Genomic DNA, 18,370 nt, shown 5'->3' on the forward strand with positions numbered 1-18,370 from the left:
TCCAAAAAAACTGGGGTCAATTTATCACGCTTGCCACTTACTATCACACCATCATATTCTTAATTGAGCTAGAGGTCGATCTTTTATTAGGAGTTTCGAGGCTAGTGTGATGGTTTAAAAGGAAAAAGGAAGGGAAAAATAAAATATGATAAGTCGAGAAACTGGGTCTCCAAGATATTTGTAACCCGAGAAGAACCTCGGTTTGTTCTTTTGTTTTCGAATTGTGATACATTCTTTTAGCCCTTTGGCTTTGTGACTCCATATGATTTTGAATTTTGGGAGTTCTAACTTCACTTTTGTTTCTTTTTGTTTGTGATATCGTCTCCTATTGATTTTGAACTTTTGGGAGATTCAATTTTTTTGACTCATTTGATTTTTTCTTGGAGTTTTGGTTTTTAATTGGTCTTTCATTTTTTTTTTAAGCAAATAACTGTTCAGATTTTGTACATTATTAGAAAACTGTAAATAGATAGCATTAATTTAATAACACTTATAAAAAACTGCTATAAAATTTTGAAGGATAGCATTTATCGTCTAGTGCTATCCTAAGTTTGTAATTGGTACACTAAGTATTGCGTTTGGACAAAAAAATGCGATCAAATTCATTGCGTTTACTGCTACTGCTATAAACGGCAAGCCTTTGCTGGACTTCAACACCAAAAATTCAAGTCCACCAGGCCACCTCAACTGAAATTCCCCAAAATGAAAATGAAACAGGCGGCTTCTTTTATTTCTATTTTCTTTCTTTCCGCCCCAAAAAAACCCCTCTCTGAAAAACAGCTACCACCATCTCTAAAATTTATTTCGGATTAACCCTCTCTCCACCGACCACCATCCACCCTCTCTCCACCGACCACCCCACGACCACATCTACCATTACCGCCCATCACAATTCCTTCGTTCTCTCATCTCAAAACAAAGCAAAAACTTCATATATCGGTACTTTCTTCTCTTTCTTGAAAAACTCCATATTCAATTTTCAGTGAATCTATATGTGCACTCGATTTTAGTGGATTCAATTTTATTTTATTTCATTTTATGTACCACTTCATTAATACTTTATTCTTTGTTGTAGAATATATGGGAGTCCTATTGTAGGCAAGGAACGAGGTAATCTGAATATTGCTCATTCAGCAACAGTTCGCAGAGGTACACCTATCAATTTGAGCTTCTCCATTTCCATTCAGTAAGTTTTTCACTTCTAAATGTTGATGTATACTGGTGCCTTTCTTTGAAAGATAATGGATATTACTGCTTATTTTTTATTGACTTATTTAACATTCGAATCTTTTGGTCACACACACATACACACTAGCGCCTCTGACAGCCACAGTTTCAATCTATAGTGTAATTCAATTAAATAGCTTGCTCTAATAATATCCAGCGAGAAAAAAAATCGAAAACCTTGAAGATATTGCTTTTTGGTTTTGTTTTCTAACTATATGGTTGATTCCCGTGCAAGATGTGATTTTTTTGGATCCGTAAAATAGTAACTCAATAAAAGAAAATGGTGTATATGAAGAGATGTGGTTAGTGCAACACGTGATTTTCTATGGGATCTTCGTATAATTTTTGGCTTGTTTAGATATTTGTGTTTGTGTAATACTGATTGTTGTTGATGTTTTCGGGTAGCTATATGGTGATTTGTTTCTTGTGTGATATAGTTTAACCTCTTGTTATTGCATTACTGTGCGATATTGTATCCAAGATTTCCTTGTATCCAAGATATTCTATGAGTCACATGCAATTATGTGTTTAATTTAAGTGTGTGTGTTATGTTCAGCGAGTGTTTTCTTGCTATTTCTTTTTCCAGATTTCCTTGCTTAGGGTTAATACAATCGGAGTTAGGGAGACCGAATTTGTTAGCTGAAGTAGAAACATTATACTAATGGAGCAAATAAGAAAGAAAGAGTCTCGGTCAGTCGCTTTGTGCCAACAAGGGAATAATGGAGCAAACAATATATAGAAAATGGCGTGAGCAATTCCATCGGTAGAACCATGATATTTGTTTGTTTGTTGTGTCCTTGCATAAGGAGGACTAAAAATTAGTAGTTCTCTCAATCACAAGTCAATTGCTAAAATTCTGGAGCCACATAATAGTAAGTACTCGACATGCAAACTTTAATCCATTTGTATGGTAAAGTATAGGTTATAGGAGCTGGTCCATAGGGGTTTAGCACTAATTTTGATTCTTTACAGTACCATCTTATTTGGAAGAAGTTTTGAGGGAACAAATTGCCGAGCAACAACCTAGGCAAAGAAGAACCATAGAAGAAGATAATTAAATCTTGGACGGAACTTACAATATGGAAGGAGATGAGACATGTAAGTAATAATTTTGAAGCTTAATTTGGATTTTACAATGTGACAAACCACATGTTTGCTTGTTTGTGAATGGAATAGATATGATGATTAACATATCCTTTTACAAACGTTGGTTGCCTTTTGAAAACTCTGTCATATTCTTTAAGTTTATTAGGTGATAACATGAAGTCATCTATTGTAGAAACCTGCAGGCAACTAAGGGATTACTTCGGTGTTGAAGAGTTAGAAAGATCTAACCCTTTTAAGTTGATCTCTTAACGCATTGTTGAAGAACTGGCTTGAGCCTTAAATAAATCACATAAGTGTTAAGGCTCCAGTCTAGCTTACAATTGATATTTTCTTAAATCAGTCATAACACTATCAACTGCATTGCATCCTCAAGATTTGCTTATCTTATTGTACTGATCAGGTTTATTTTTCTCTTTGCTTGCAGTGAAGATGGTATACTACTTTTTGATATCAACAAGATTTTCAGAGCTAGATGTCAACAAGATTTTCAGAGATGGAGGATATGTTTAGAAGCATGAAGAGAATCTTCAGGAGCAGTGGAGAGGTACCCAACACTAGCTTTTAGATATATTATTGTTAGTCTTTGTTGGCAACTTGTAAAGGATGGATATATTGTTATATGGCAGAAGCCTTTGAACAATAGTTGTTATGTTACTCGTGATGCGGGTGCTCGACCTATTAGTAGCATTTACAACTTATTGCATGTTTTTCTGGAAGCAAATTTTCTTTTGGTTAATTATATGGTAGTTTATTTGGTGTTGGGTTGCTGGTGAAGATGGTAGCATAAGGAAACAATACTTTTTAATTTCTTTTCTTCATTTTTTTCTTCAGATGGTTTGATATACATTTTGTTTCCATGGATTGAGTCCCACAATAGTGGCTATCTTGATGACTCAAATCTAGGTTGAATGAAGTTTGGAATCTGAGACCCTCAGGCAAGGTCTCATTTTTCTCCTTGCCCTTATTGTTTATAGAATAAGAGAGTTTTGTTAGTGTTTTTCTGTACTCGGGGTTTTCCAAGAATTCAAGATGGTTTTGGAAGATTAGAGAAACATCTTTAAAATGTTCAAAATGTTTGGTTGTCGAATTCTGTTTTAAGTTCTTAAATGCTATTTCTTTATTCTCCAATTGACACAGTTATACTGTTTTTGTAGAGTTGCTACTTGCTAGAGTATAAGGTATCATACTCCAAATCCTTCTTACTACCTTATCAGTAACCGCAGATAATCCTTATATTTTTTTAGTAATCTTTTCATGTGAAAGAATATATATTATATTGACTACATTTGCCTTTTTACATTCCTACACATAATATATATCTTTCTTTCCTATGTATTAGTTGATTTAGTTTCCATACATAACTTATATTATGTATCTTTATAGATGATTACATGTACGTCGTTACCTTTTATTATTCTAAGTATAACCACAAGTCTACTAGTGATTTTGCCCTTTTAAATCAAGTGTATGTCGTATTTTTTTTTCTTCTTGTGGATCTATAAGCTCAAAAATGGGAAGAGTGCTCACTCAATGAGAGTGAGAGGTTGATGGTTCGAATCCATCTAGATCCAAATCAGAATTAATTGTGTTTCACAAAATGAAATAAAAATCAAAATTCATGAAATGTAGAAGGATAGCATTTCTTAAACGCTATCAAGAGATAATAGCGTGCACTTTAAGTGCAATAAAAAGCATAACGGTTTTTCCAAAATGCTACCAATGGGATTATAGTTGTTGTAAAAATTGCAATCAAAGTGGATAGCATTTATAGAAAAGTGCAATCGTTTTAATATCGTTTTAACCTGAAATGCTATCGTTAAAAGCATAGCATGCTCATAGATAGTGTTTGTGAAAATGCTATAGTCTGATTTTCATAGCATTTTCTGAACGCTATCTATAGACTTTTTTGCAGTAGTGGGTACAAGGTCTTCTCTTTTCTTTTTCTAATATCTATCCAGTTCTCAACTTGCCAGCTAGGTAAGTTTTTTTATTGTGTGTTGTAACCGGTTAGGAATTTTTTGTGAAGAATAAAAAGGCTTTTAGAAAATGTGAAGGCTCAAGAGGTAACTAGAGGAAAACTATCTTTTTGGGGTTTTAACATTTATTTGGCTATATCAATCCAAAAAGGGCCTAAATTCTCTCTTAGGATATGACGTGGTGATCAAGCAAGTAGACTTGTGGTCTTTCTATCCGGGCATCTTTTGTGTCATTACTTAATAATCATTTAGATGAGGCTTTTGGCTAGATTCTCACAGGATATGGAACTTAATTGTTCTAACCTTGGCTTCAGAAACTCACTGCTATGTACAAACAAATGTTGATGCATGCCATTCATGAAAAGATGCAGATGCTATTCTACGTATATTAGTCTAAGTACGAAGAACAAGTCCTTACTCTATTGCTATAATGAGACTTCTAAATTTTTTATTCATCATAGAAAAAGAAAACAAGACTTTTTAATACTAAATGGAAAAATATTTTTGGTCTTTTTCATAGAAAGGAAGAAATATATTATTATATATACTATATAGAAAATGCCTAGTTTTTGCAAAATGTTGTTATACCACCCCCAAATAGAACTATGCTTTGTCCTCAAAGTATGAAGAGATAAAGAAAGAGATTACCATAGAAACATAAGCAAAAACGGCGATACACCTGTATTTTGTTCTTCATGATGAAAATACGCCACCCCAAAATAAGTTTGGGGTGTGGGTTGTTTGATATAGAACGAGAAATACATGGTTTATTATACTAGGGATATTTATTCTACTATAAAATCTTTTTGAGTTTTTGTATTTTTGAAAACATGTATGAAATGCATAAAAGAAAAATGGAAAATTTTGGCATGATGTATCTGTTTTACCTTCTACTCAAATTCCACAACAAAAACAAAACAAAATAAAACAAGCAAATAATATTAAGCATATAATTAAACTTATACTACGTCATACAAGTAAGAAAGAAACAGAAAAATAAATAAATCCAACTATACGGACACTATGGAGAATCCTAGTCAGAATCCATGCATGACTAGTCTCGACGTCTAGAAGATCCTTCTCCTTGCTGATGTCGGGACCTGGCATGTCTATCACTACGTGGGAGCGCGTCTCTGATGCTCTGCAGTGTTCTAGTAACACTGTGCTGAAAACATCGCTGCTCTTGCTGGAAGGACCGCTACTCCTCTCTGATGGTCAGCTGTTCCGCTATAATGTTTCCCTGAGCTGGTGAAGATACGCATGCAGAATCCTCTGGCCTCCATGGAGGAAGTGAATTCCATCCATGGGCTGACTGAACTGTAATCCAACTTCTGGGTCAGGCGTGCTTGCTCAGCGGCTCTGGCTTCAGGTGGAAGCCATGACTTCTGGACGCAGTGGGCATAGATAAGGATGTCCATCTTGCCTAAAACCCACCCAAAACCGAACAAAATACCCGTACCAAACCCTGCCCGAACCCGACAAAACCTAAACCTGAACCCAAACCGAAATACATAGGGTAGGGTTTGGTCGCACTCTCTAAAGCCGGACCGACCCGATAATTTAGCCCTAAACCCGTTAAAAGGGCTAAAAAACTCGAAACCGAACCGGACCCGAAAATCGAACCCCAAATCCGGTTTCAATTGCATACTATTAATCTCATATAAAAGAATGAGTTAGATAAATATTTGGATTATGATCTCATTCATATTTACAATGATGAGTTATTTAGTATATTGGATTATGAAAAAAATTATGTCGGGATTTCCAATTTTTTCAGTAATTGCATGTGATCATGTGTTTATAGTTAATTCCGAGTCCATCTATTTTTAAATAATATCAAATAATTATGTCCGAGTATAGGTGATAATTACTTCCAAGTTCATTAGAAATTTTATTTTGTTTGAAGGATTGGTGGATAGCCGAAGAAGGAATAAAATGTAGATATATATATTTCAAATAAAGTTTCTTATTGTCTTATTTCTTCATTTATACTAGGGCTTTATCCTATTCGAAATCCGAACCCGAGCCCGATGGGTACCCAAAATATAGGGTTAGGGTAGGGTTTGGTCACACTTCTCAACAAAATACCTGACTCTGAATCCGACCCGCTGAAAACCGGTCCGGGTTCAGGTAACCTGATACCTGTTCAAAACCCGAAAAGTCAAGTTCGGGTAACCTAATACCTGTTTGGACATCCCTAGGCATAGATAGGACCTGTGGTAGCATCCTTGACCTCCACTAGGTCGTCTGTGGCTTGGAACCCCTAGTGCTGCATGATCTTGGTGACCAGCACTGGTAAAGGGGCGGTTGACTTCTTCGATTTGCAAAGTTGCTCAAAGATGAAGGAGACAATGTAGAAGCTGTTCTTCTGCTCTTGAAGAATCCATAAAAGATGAAGCATCGCCTTACCTATATCCGAAGGCTTGGCCAAGCCTAGCGGGGTTGTAGAACATCCAATCGAGATCTTGCTAGCTAGTTCCTTCAGTGAGCCAACTCAAAACGCAAGAGTGAGACTTGGGGTTTTTCACCCCCTCAAGAAGTGTTTCTACCATCATCACATCGATGGTCTTTCCATATGGGGACTGTTCCTTCTGAACATAAGTCTTTAGAGGAATCCCCAGAACTCCACTCACCACCTCCTTGGTGAGCTCCAGTGAGTGGCCATCCTTGACAACTGTGATGCGGTCATCCTCCCCTATAAGAATGTAGTTATAAAACGAAAGAGTAAGAGAGGGAGAATAAACCACACCTTCCAACAAAACCAAGGGTTCCCATCATCTTCTTCTAATCTCAGCTCTGAAGTGCACTTCAAATAGATCGAAATAGAAGAGGTTTTGAAAATTTTGCTCTGGCACGATTTTAAGAACTCAAGCCATTTAGAGTAGGGATTGATAAAATTGGGGTTTTGAGTTGGAATGGGGGTTGAAAATGGAGCAGGCCATAAAAAAATTGGGTGGAGGTGTGTTGAGGTGAGGTCGCGACGCAAGTTGGATGGGGGCAAGGCGCGCAAGTGTGGGTGGCTAAGGTTGGGGATTTTTATAATGGAGAAGATGGAATGTGGGCGGTCGCGTGGGCTAAATAGTTTAATGGCACGTGCCTCTTTAAAGAAATTGAAATTTTGGTCCAAACCCAAATAAAATCAGGAAATTCCAATCTTGTCCTCATTGCCTTGCCAACTTCAAGAGCCGATCCGCGCTTCGTTACTTGACCGATCTTGACCTGTGAAGTACCAAAACGATCAGCATTGAAAATGCAACATAATGATATAGAATATACTTACATGCAACAGTGGATGAAAAACAAATTATGGAAAGAACTATACAGGAACTGTAGGGAAATATGTACAGATAACAAAAGGATTATTTATATATATATATATATATATATATATATATATATATATATTTAAAATTCAGTCAAACTTATTGTTTTGAATAAGTTTGACTAAAATTTTAAAAAGGTGGGTCCTTTTAAGTCAGATCCCTAAGACTAGGAAGTTTTTGAAAACTTGAGTCAATCCCAACCAGATGGCTGGATTACTCTCCTTAGCTGTGCTCGATGAGTAGGTGGCTAGCACATAAAAACCGTAAAAACTGAATTTTCACTATTAGGTTGAAGACCGAGGCAAGTTGATGTTTGACAATTCAAGCACCAACCTTTTCTCATAGCTCGTCTCTTACGTGCGTATGAACTCTTACGTAAACTAGGAATAATTTTCGGTATATGTGTCCATATCTTAAGCTCCAGTTCTCTATAAAGTACTTGTACATGATCATTGAAACTGATCTATCTAGTCTTACTAGGTGGAGGGTTTTTGTTTGCTACAGAAGACATTTTTGAAAACCTTTTTTAGAAACGAGAGAGATTTAGAAGGGAAAAAGATTTAAATGATAGGAGAAAGATTTTTAAGAAAGGGAAATTTTGAAAATTCAAATTTTTTTGAATATTTTAATGTCAGATTCTCGAGACAAAATAAAGAGGTGGAGGCAAAAGATAGAATTAAACAGAGAATAGTATCACTTTGGGTTACTCTATTTGTTAAACTCTCGTTTGAAGACGCCCCGTCTTTTTTTTTTTTTTTTAATTTTTAAGTTGGTTTTCTCATTCAAAATATATCTCTATCCATATAGAGGTTTTGCCAAGAAGATAAAATTATACGTTAATCCGGTATTATTTTGGTTACTCCGGGCGTATAACTTTCATTTTTATATCCTCTGGTGTAGAAAACTATGGAGAGATGTTTTAAGAAACTCGTAATCAAAAGCTATGATTCTAGATGTTACTACTTGAAAACAAATCATAACAGATAATCTTAGGCAACTTTCATGTCGGCTCTATGGCGAACCCAATCTAGACAGATAGAGCTTCAGCTACGTGAGTTGGGAGATTTACTGCGCAAGACATGGAATGCCCTGACCCGAGCGAATAGCTCGGTGATATAGGCGACCCTTAGTAAGCAAAACTGATCTTAAACCGCCCTTAGATTGTGTTATTCTAGGGGTTGGTCTATGTAAAATCCATTGCCTATTTTGAAAAATCACTTAACTATTGATATATCAAGAATCTATCATTAACAGCACAAAGAAAACAAACATTTTTGAAAAAGAAGTGTAAAATAAAGAAAATAAAAATTGTATACTCGCTCCATAGGTTCACGCTTACTCCAACGACGAGTAAAAAGTGTTTTTACAAAGAATATGCGAGATATACTATGGACTAAAGCTATGACACTTACAACCACACCCTCCAAGTGGAGAGGTCCGGTTACCTTATTGATGCATCCCCTTTAAAGGAAAAGATGAAATGGAATGGGAAAGGAATACATCGGAAAAGAGGAGTCAATCCTCATAGATGGGATGATTAAGAAAGAGTTTTTGGCGCTCTAGCTTTGTTAACGTCACTTGTTGCTTCAAAGGCTATGTTTATCGGTTTAGGATTAGAAATAGCTTGACGTAGGAACACACCTTTCTAGGTTTTATCTTGGGCTAACAAGTTTAGAGATTGTTGCATGGATGCTAGGATTTGGGTTTGTTGTTGCATGACAAATAACATTATTTCGGTAGGCTTATCCTGTTTGGACACTAGTTGATGGTGTAATGGGTATAGGTACTTTGTCTTTGTCCTTGTCTGAATGTATTTGTTGGTTTGTTGAAACCTGGTAGTGTTTGGTTTTGTGGAATGTTGGTCCATGTGAAGTTTGGATATTGTCTCCATGGTGCATTTGGTATATTGAAAGCATATACTTTTTCTGGCTGAAGTGATGATATATAGGTTTGTGATCAAGGGACAGGTGGCATCTATATAATTTAAGCTTAGACAGAAATTTCATGATGAAGTATTTATGTTCATGACAGCATAAAGGGTTTGGTCTTTTTGTTTTGTTGTGAGGGCATGTATCTTTCTGATGAAGGTTTTGATTAAGGTTTAGATTTCTAGATCTGTTTTCACCTCAAAAATACCACTAGCCTTAGATGTACTGGGTTAGGCTGTTCTGGAATTTTTTATGTCATCTCAATGGGTACTTTTTTCAGCTTAGTTTTCAAAAAAAGGTTAAAGCTTCAATTGCACCTTTATCCAAAAAATTGTCATTACTCATGATGTCAAGGGTTACTTTGTGTTCTGGGAGAAGGCCTTTGAAGAAACATTGGACAAGAGTGAATTTTTCTAGTTTGTGGTGAGTACATGAATGGAGCAGGTCGGAGAATCTATCCCATGCTTCGAAAAATGTCTCATACGGACTCTGTCTGAAGAACTATATCTTGCTTCTTATCTCTTCTGTTTTCTTTGGCGGAAAGTACTTTTTCATGAATGAGAACACAACATTTTCCCATGTATCAAAAGAGTCGGCCTTCTGTGAAAGAAGCCAAGTGTGACTCTTACCAACTAGAGTGAAAGGAAACACTTGTAGCTTAACCTAATCGTTGGTGATGCCCGAATGATGAAAAGTATTACATACTTCATGTATCCGGCGTAGATGCTCGTATGGTAACTCGTGTTCTAACGTACCAGTGGAAGATAGGTAGAAGATTGAACACAATCAGTGGAATTTGAAAATCGCTTGTGAGCGGTGTGAGTCGTATACAAGATGCCTATCTTGCAATGGTGTGTAGAAGTTGGAGAGATCGAGGCTCTTCAGCTTGCACTACTTCCTCAGCCATCTTATGAGATGGAGGACTAGAAACAAGAGATTGTCTAAGGCGATGAGCTCTCCTACATGAGTAAGTTTTATTCTTGCTAATACTAGAAATGCCTGAACACAGTATCATACACTTTTAGCAAGACCCTAAAATTATCCTAACATGCGCAAACGGTGCATATGCTCAAGAATTCAAAATTTGTTTTTGCAAGTATGGAGTTTTGAAAAGTTTGCTTTTGGTCTATATTTTATTATGCCCTGTTTAGAGGAACAATTGGGCGAAAGACTAGGATGCCTCTACTACACGTCTTAGAAGAATAGGCAGTCACTTCACTAAGTCGTATGCTACCAAGAATCTCACTCACAATGAATCTGGGGGAGGGGAGTGAGCAAGGTAGTTGGTCCACCGGAGTCTGGTAACTGATTACTCTAAATCATCGTGGCTATATTTTTGTCCTTTTCTAGAGGAGCGTGACTATTTTGGGCCCTAGTTGATTGATTTTAATTCATTTTCTTTGTCTAGAGCTTTCAAGAACCATGCAACGTCTAATTTACCTACATTTGGTAATGACTTCCCAATGGTTATTATGTGGCTCGGGTTCAACCTTATGCACGAATGTAAATTGCAGTGTGGAAATTAAATTTCAAACAATCACGTAAGCATGCTTGAACACACAAGGTATCCTCTTACTTGGGCTTCGAGGAGGTTTAGAATTTACCTCTCAAGTCGTGCTTACATGCTGCTTGAGGAGAAGGCGACGTCGGTTGGTGCGTGATCTGAGAACCAGGCCCAACCTTTCAAGATTTACCCTGTTTTAAGTTACAATAAAGGCCCACTTAAAAAGCCCACAAGTTGGGTTTTTGATAATTTATACAACTTTGCCTTCAAAGGCCCAAACTTAAAACTAAACTAATACTATAATAATCTAATAGATTAACTAGTTTTAGATTAATAACCTAGATTAACTAGAGTCAAATGGACTTAAAGTGTTGATTACCAAGTTGATTCATAGTGTGTGAGCTATGATCCATAACTTGCCTCACACATTTGAACTTTCCAGGGCAATTAAAACTCTAATCATTTTGTAAGTATAAAACTTAAACCAAGTTTAACTCATGTTCATCATAAAGAAGTAATCAAAAACCAACTTTTCCTAATTTTTTTCGTTTTTCTTTTTATCTCTAACAATTACAAACAATTTCCACTGACTTCTCCTACTTCATTACAAAATCTGGGCTCGGTGTGCCACTATTCATCAAAAACCAACTGAGCTACCAAAAAATTGGACCCACGTCTCTGGAGGTGACTGGGAGGTCGCCCCCTAGCCAACTTCAGCGGTCGCCCGTGGGTGAAGATGAAGATCGATCGTCTTTTAGTCGGTGTCTTCTCTCCTCTCCAACTTTGTTGTCCCAAGAACCCTCGTAAGAAAAGTAGATCAATATTGAAAAATAATAAAATAAAATGACAAAAAATTGAAAAAAAAATAGAAATGGAAAGATAAGAATGATGCTCCCTTCTTAGATTCTAAACCAAGCACTATCACTCCTTCAATCCATGATGGCAGCGCCATTTGAAGCTTTAGATAGTGGTGGTAACTTCAAAAGAGTTTGTTTTAGAAGTGAGGTTCATCCTAAATTGTTTAGAGTTTGAGTGTGGGAGTTGTGAAGAAGAAAGGTATACTCTTGTATAAATTAGATTGGTTTTAAGCTAATGAAAACATGAAAGCTCTAGTTGTTGGTATTGAAATAACTTGAAAACATTGAAAAATTGGAACAAAAATAACAATATAAGATTGAAGATTGGAATAAGAACAAGTAAAATAACAAGTTTGATTGAAATTAAGGAAATAAAACAAATAATAAAGTAAAAAACTTGAATTGAAAAACTAGACAAGAAATTAAACAAACTAAATGGTTTGGATCCTAAGACAATAGATGGTTTCTCTCTCCCTTACTTTTGGGTTATATACCTCTATTTTTTCCTTTTACATATTTGCTTTTCTCCATTACAAATTAGACACCTCACACTTCACTTTTGCTTTTGCTTTTGCTTTTTGATTTCTTCTTGACCAAGGTAGGTTTGGGAGAATGTCATATTTTGAGATAATGGCCTCCATCTCTGGTCTTTTGAATTGAGGGCTTTGACTTTTGACCTTGACCTTTGACTTTGACCGTTAACTTTGACTTTGACTTTTTTTAGCACTTTTCCATAGCAACTTATGGTCTTTATAATAAGCGTGATTAAGGCTCATTTTGGCGCTAAGACGCAGCTTTTATGATAAGTGCTATGAAATACTCCCTAACATAAAAAAAAAGGCAATAAAAGCTATGAGTTGTCTATTCATTAAGCGTAAGAAAGGTCAGAATGCAAAGAATATACTGGGTAAAAAATACATTTGGGAGTCGATCGGTGGTGACCCTCTTTTCACCTTTTGCTTTTGCCTTTGTGGAAGAATGCTTAAGCAGAAGTATCCACATCATGGCCGATAACAACAAGATTAAAAGAATGGTTCAAAACTACACTCATACAAGCCCTACTCACCTCATGTTTGCAGACGACATCTTCCTCTTTTGCAATGCCAACAAAAGAACTCTTAGAAATCTGATGGGAATTTTGGATAGATATCAATCCACTTCTGGACAGAAAAAATAAGCAAAGCCAAATGCAAGTTTTTCTTAAGCAAGATGCATCACCACAAAAAAAGAGGAGATCGAGGAAATGCTAGGCATTAAGGAGGGAGAGCTACTAGAAAAATACCTCGGATTCCCTCTCTTCCAAGGTAGAATTACAAAAGATCACATGGCCCCACTTATTGAGAAAATAAGAGTAAGAATTACAAGTTGGGTAGGGAAGAGCCTCTCTTTTCAGGGAAGAACACTGCTAGTGAAACATGTACTAAATAGCATCCCAATTCACAACATGGCCATATACAAATGGCCAGTTGTAGTTTAGAAATAGTGTGAAAGGATGATCAGAAATTTTCTTTGGATCGGCAAAGCAACAGAGAAAAAGTTCATAATAGTGGCATGGGACAAAGTGTGCAAGCCTAAGCAAGAAGGAGGACTCGGCCTTAAAAAATTCAAAGACATTAACATGTCTATGCTGATGAAACTTGCCTAGGGAATCCTTACAGAAGACAGCAGTTGGGCTAGATACATGAAAGGAAAGTACTTCGACAAAGCAGGCGAGCAGAAAAGGAAATCCTCAACTTTTTGGCTGGGCATGAAGAAGGCACTTAAGAAATTTGAAGAACATTACATATGGGTGATTAGGAACGGAAAGAAGATTCATTTATGGAAAGATAGATGGGCAAGGGAGAATAGTATCAGAGAGCAATTGCAACCGCATAACACTCTATGGAGAAAACTCAAAGATACACTAGATAAACACATATGTGATACAGGGTGGACCTTCTCAAACTCTATGCAGCAGCTGATTACTAGATTGGGCATCAGAATAGAAGAACTACAAGAGCCACTTACACACCAGCAAGATAAAAAACTTTGGAAGCATACTACAAGTGGCCAGTTCACAGTGAAGTCGGCATGTGAAGCTATTAGAGACCGAAATGTTGAACCTCCTTGGCATAAGTTCTTAAGGTCAGCAAAGGTACACCCAAGAACCTCATCAATTGGGTGGAAAATTCTCCAAAAAGGATTGTACATGGATGATGTCCTTACTTCCAAGAAAGTAGCACTCGCTTCTTGGTGCTACTTTTGCAAGAAGGAAGCGGAGTCTTTCGATCACCTATTTTTCAATTGCTCTCTCACCAAGAGATTCTGGCAGCTGGTGACAAGTTGGTTCTGTGATAACAAAGAAATCAAAAAGGTTTCTGACATGATGGGAGTTTGTAAGGATAGATGCACTCTTGTTAGAGACCTTTAGAAAGCTTGCACAATCACTAGAATCGTCAGCATTTGGAAATTTCGAAATAAGATCCAATATGACAATGCCAGAAGTGGACAACACAACATCATGGGTCCAGTAAGCAAAGATATTAGAGTTGCTTATGGGGAATTAGATGGGCATATGGACAACACAATTACATATTTGAATACTCTGAAGAACTTAGGCTTGAACACTAAAGCTAGAATGGTGCCCAAAATGATAGAATGATACTGGTACTTGCCTCCTAGAGGTATTATGCAGATGAATGTAGATGGGGCTGCCAGAGGCAATCCGGGCAATAGTAGGATAGGGAGTGGTGTTCAGGGATCATGAAGGTACAATCAAAGGCACTTACATAGGAGGAATAGGAGTGGCAATGAACTATGAGGCAGAATGCACAGCTATCATAGAGGGCTTAAACATGGCAATTCAACAAGGGTGGCAACACATATGGGTAGACATTGATTTGGTTGCAGCTGCAAAAGCATTTCAAGCCTGACAAAGTTCTATGGAAGGTGGTCAGCTCTCAAATGTGTGTTTTATTACTCTTGCATTACTGCATTATAGCCCATTTTACGCTTAACGAAAAGACAACTTAGAGCTTTTATTGTCTTTTTCAGGATATGGAGAATTTCGGACCACTTATCATAAAAGTTGTATCTTAGCACTAAAAGGAGCCTTAATCACGCTTATTATGAAGACCAGAAGCTGCTATGGAAAAGTGTTGAAAAAGTCAAAGTCAAAGGTCAAGGTCAAAGATCAAAGCCCTCAACTCAGAAGACCAGAGATGGAGGCCTTTATCTCAAAATATGACATTCTTCCAAAACCTACCTTGGTCAATAAGAAATCAAAAAGCGAAAGCAAAAGTGAAATGTGAGGTGTTTCATTTGTAATGGAGAAGGACTAATATGTAAAAGGCAAAAGTAGGAGTATATAATCTAAAAGCTAGGGAGAGAGAAAGTATACATTGCTTTAGGGTCCAAACCATTTGGTTTGTTTTAATTTTTTGTCTAGTTTTTCAATTCAAGTCCTTTACTTTATTGTTATTCATTTTCTTTTATTTACATCTTGTTATTTTACTTTGTTTGATTTCAATCTTCAATCAATACTTATTTCAATGTTTTCATGTCATTTCAATATCAACAACTTGAGTTTTCATGTTTTCATTAGCTTAAAATAAACAATCTATACCAAGAGTCTACCTTTTTTCTTTACAACTCCCACACTTAAACTCTAAACAATTTAGGATGAACCTCACTTCTTACAAACTCTTTGAAGTTACCACCACTAACTAAAACTTCAGAAGTTGAGAGCACAATGGGACAAGATCAAACACTCCGGCATTTGGTTCCACTTCACCAGCTCTTGGAGAGAAGTGAACTTTGCAATAGATACAAGTGCCAACAAGGGAGTGCAGCTGAACAAAGGGTCAAAACAATGGTGGAATCATAAGCCGCCATTCCTAAAAAAAAGATAGAAAATCCAGACTTAACTTACTATAGGTTCATCCCCTAGTGTAATCGAGTCTACCATTCTTTTGTTCCCTATAACACTATTTTTAATTAATACAAAATCAACTTTAGAAGAAAAAAAAAAACCTTCGTTGCTGCCCGCACAAAACCCTTCACTACTGCCCCGACCTTCTTCTTCCCCCAAAACTTGCAGCACCACTCGTGCTGCCTACACCCTCATCACCACCTCCCACCGCTGCCCCCATAAACACCCCCGACCTTGTAGTTGTATTGCTGCCACCACCACCGCCACCCTTAAACCCCAGATCCAAAAACAACCTGACCACCGTATATATTCACCGCCTACAACCACCACCTTCTTCTCAACCACCGTCTCTCCCCCTAAACCCAACCATCATCTCCCCCTCAGTAAACCCGCCATTATCTCCTTCAACCACTTACCACCATCCTTTAACCACCGACTCTCATAAAACCCGACCACCAACTTCCAAAAAACATACCCCCCCCCCCACCAAAACCAAAACCCACCACTTGATACCCTTTAAGTTTTAATCACCACACTTGTGTGATTAAAAAAAAATGTTTGAACTGTCGAGGAGATTTGGTTTTAGATGGGTTCGGATTTGTTTTGACGGGTTGTGAGATTTGCTTGTATTAGGTGTTTTGTGTTTTGTTCGATGAGTTTTGGGGTTTTGGATGTGTTTGTTTTGGGGATTGTTTAGCTGTCATCAGGATTTGGCTATGAGAGAGAAGAAATGTCTCACCCTCTCAATTACTTCTTCGGGGTTATGTACCCCACCACCTAAGAAGCGTGTTCATTGTCCTTTTCGAGATCGTCACGGATGCACCAACGGGGTGAATGGCAATGGGTTTACTGTTCCCTGCATTTTCACACATTTTGATAAACAACACTTGGATTGCCAGTTGAGTATTGAAAGGGTACGAGATGAAATTAAGGATGAGCGTGAACTGTATTTGTCACTAGAGAACTCCCTAAAGTCCTTAGACAAATGGATTTGTGGAATTTGTCTTTGCATCCATGCACTTGGTATACCATGTCGTCATCTAGATGATACCATAGAACCACCTGCTTTGATGGAGAGTGGAGAACCCGCATGTGTCATTGTGGGCATACCACAGCTGCCCCCTAAGCCCAACACTACAGATCTTACACTCACGACACACAGGGTTGACGGTGATACCCCTAATTCGCTTGGTATTGTTTCGCATCTTGATGAGACGTTACCTTTTTTTTTGAAGCATTTAGAGGTTAGGCAGACCTCGACCTGTATTAAAAGAAAAAACTCATGTTCTCAAGTACAGTTTCCCTTGTGCATCCTCCTCTACTATTTCGGATAGTTCATAGTCTACAGGAGGTAGGAAATACAAAATTGAATCCTCATGTTCCTTGCTTAGCTTAGAGAAGTAGTCAGCAACTTGATTTGCTTCCCTGAACACATGCTTGAAGTCTATCCATTCAAAATGTAACTTCAAGCGGTCAATAGCAAACACTATGTTAAGGCAGTACCAAGGCAGCTCCTCTGTACCAGTAATAGCTCCTACTGCTCCCTTCGAGTCTGAGCATACACTAATTCGTCTTGCTCCTATCTGGATTGCTCCCTTCATACCAGCCTCAATTGCCAAAGAACTCCGGGTGATAACCGATCTTTTAGTCGAGCTCCCTGTAAACACTAGTTTGACGGCACCAAACTCATCTCGAATAACACCACCATAACCATTAATGTCTTATGAGACTGCCCCATCCATGTTGACTAGTAAATCCCCTGGTTGCGGCTTGGACCATTTGCACCATACTGGGGCTCGACCTGTGTAATGAACTTGGATACCGATCCCGCGATTAGAAACCTTGGCGACCATCGCGTATGTCGCACTTCAGCCAACATAATTTGAAGATACATCTTCATCTCCTTCTTGATCTTTGCATATACCTGCACCTCTGAGTGACTATTCTGCTGAAATTTCTTCAAGTTCCTCTCTATCCAGATGGCATATATTGTGGCAAAGGTTACTGCTCTAGTAATTTCAGATTCGATCGAGGCACTACGACAAATCCTAAGGAAGCTATACCACTTGGCAGTCGACGTTTTCACCTGCGTGTTCAAACCCAGCCATCCTTTTACACTAGACCAAACCTCTTTTGTATACGGGCAATAAAAAAGAGGTGTTTGGAATGCTCCCTAGAAGCATTGCAGAAGCCGCATATCGAGTGATGGATTATTTTCTTCTTAACCAGTCGGTCCTGGGTGGGTAAGCAATTCGAAAATAACTGCCATCTAGTAAACGAGTGTTTCGGTATAACCAACTTACCCCAAACCACTCGATGCCATTTAACTCTTGGTCGGAGCTATTTCAAAGACATGTACGCTGATTTGACCGTAAATCTGCCTGTAGAAGTCGATGTCCAAATGACTTGGTCCTGCTGTAGCATATGATTTAATTCGGTACCTTCAATCTTCTTCTTCAGCGCACTATCTGGCAGGCTAGAAACAATGTGATTCCACCTTCCATTGGAAATGAGATCACTAACCAAAGCATTATGAGG

At 37.6% G+C, this 18,370-nt stretch overlaps 1 long non-coding RNA gene across 1 annotated transcript; it reads left to right on the plus strand.

Annotated features, from left to right (window-relative positions):
- Positions 1–732: 732 nt before the first annotated feature.
- Positions 733–3,064, plus strand: LOC147508668 (uncharacterized). Its single transcript, XR_015216403.1, has 3 exons — positions 733–939; positions 1,076–1,186; positions 2,759–3,064. It is a non-coding gene; the product is annotated as an uncharacterized LOC147508668 (long non-coding RNA).
- Positions 3,065–18,370: the final 15,306 nt, after the last annotated feature.

The sequence above is a fragment of the Coptis chinensis genome, chromosome 3, assembly GCF_015680905.1.
Source record: "Coptis chinensis isolate HL-2020 chromosome 3, ASM1568090v1, whole genome shotgun sequence".
NCBI lineage: Eukaryota > Viridiplantae > Streptophyta > Magnoliopsida > Ranunculales > Ranunculaceae > Coptis > Coptis chinensis.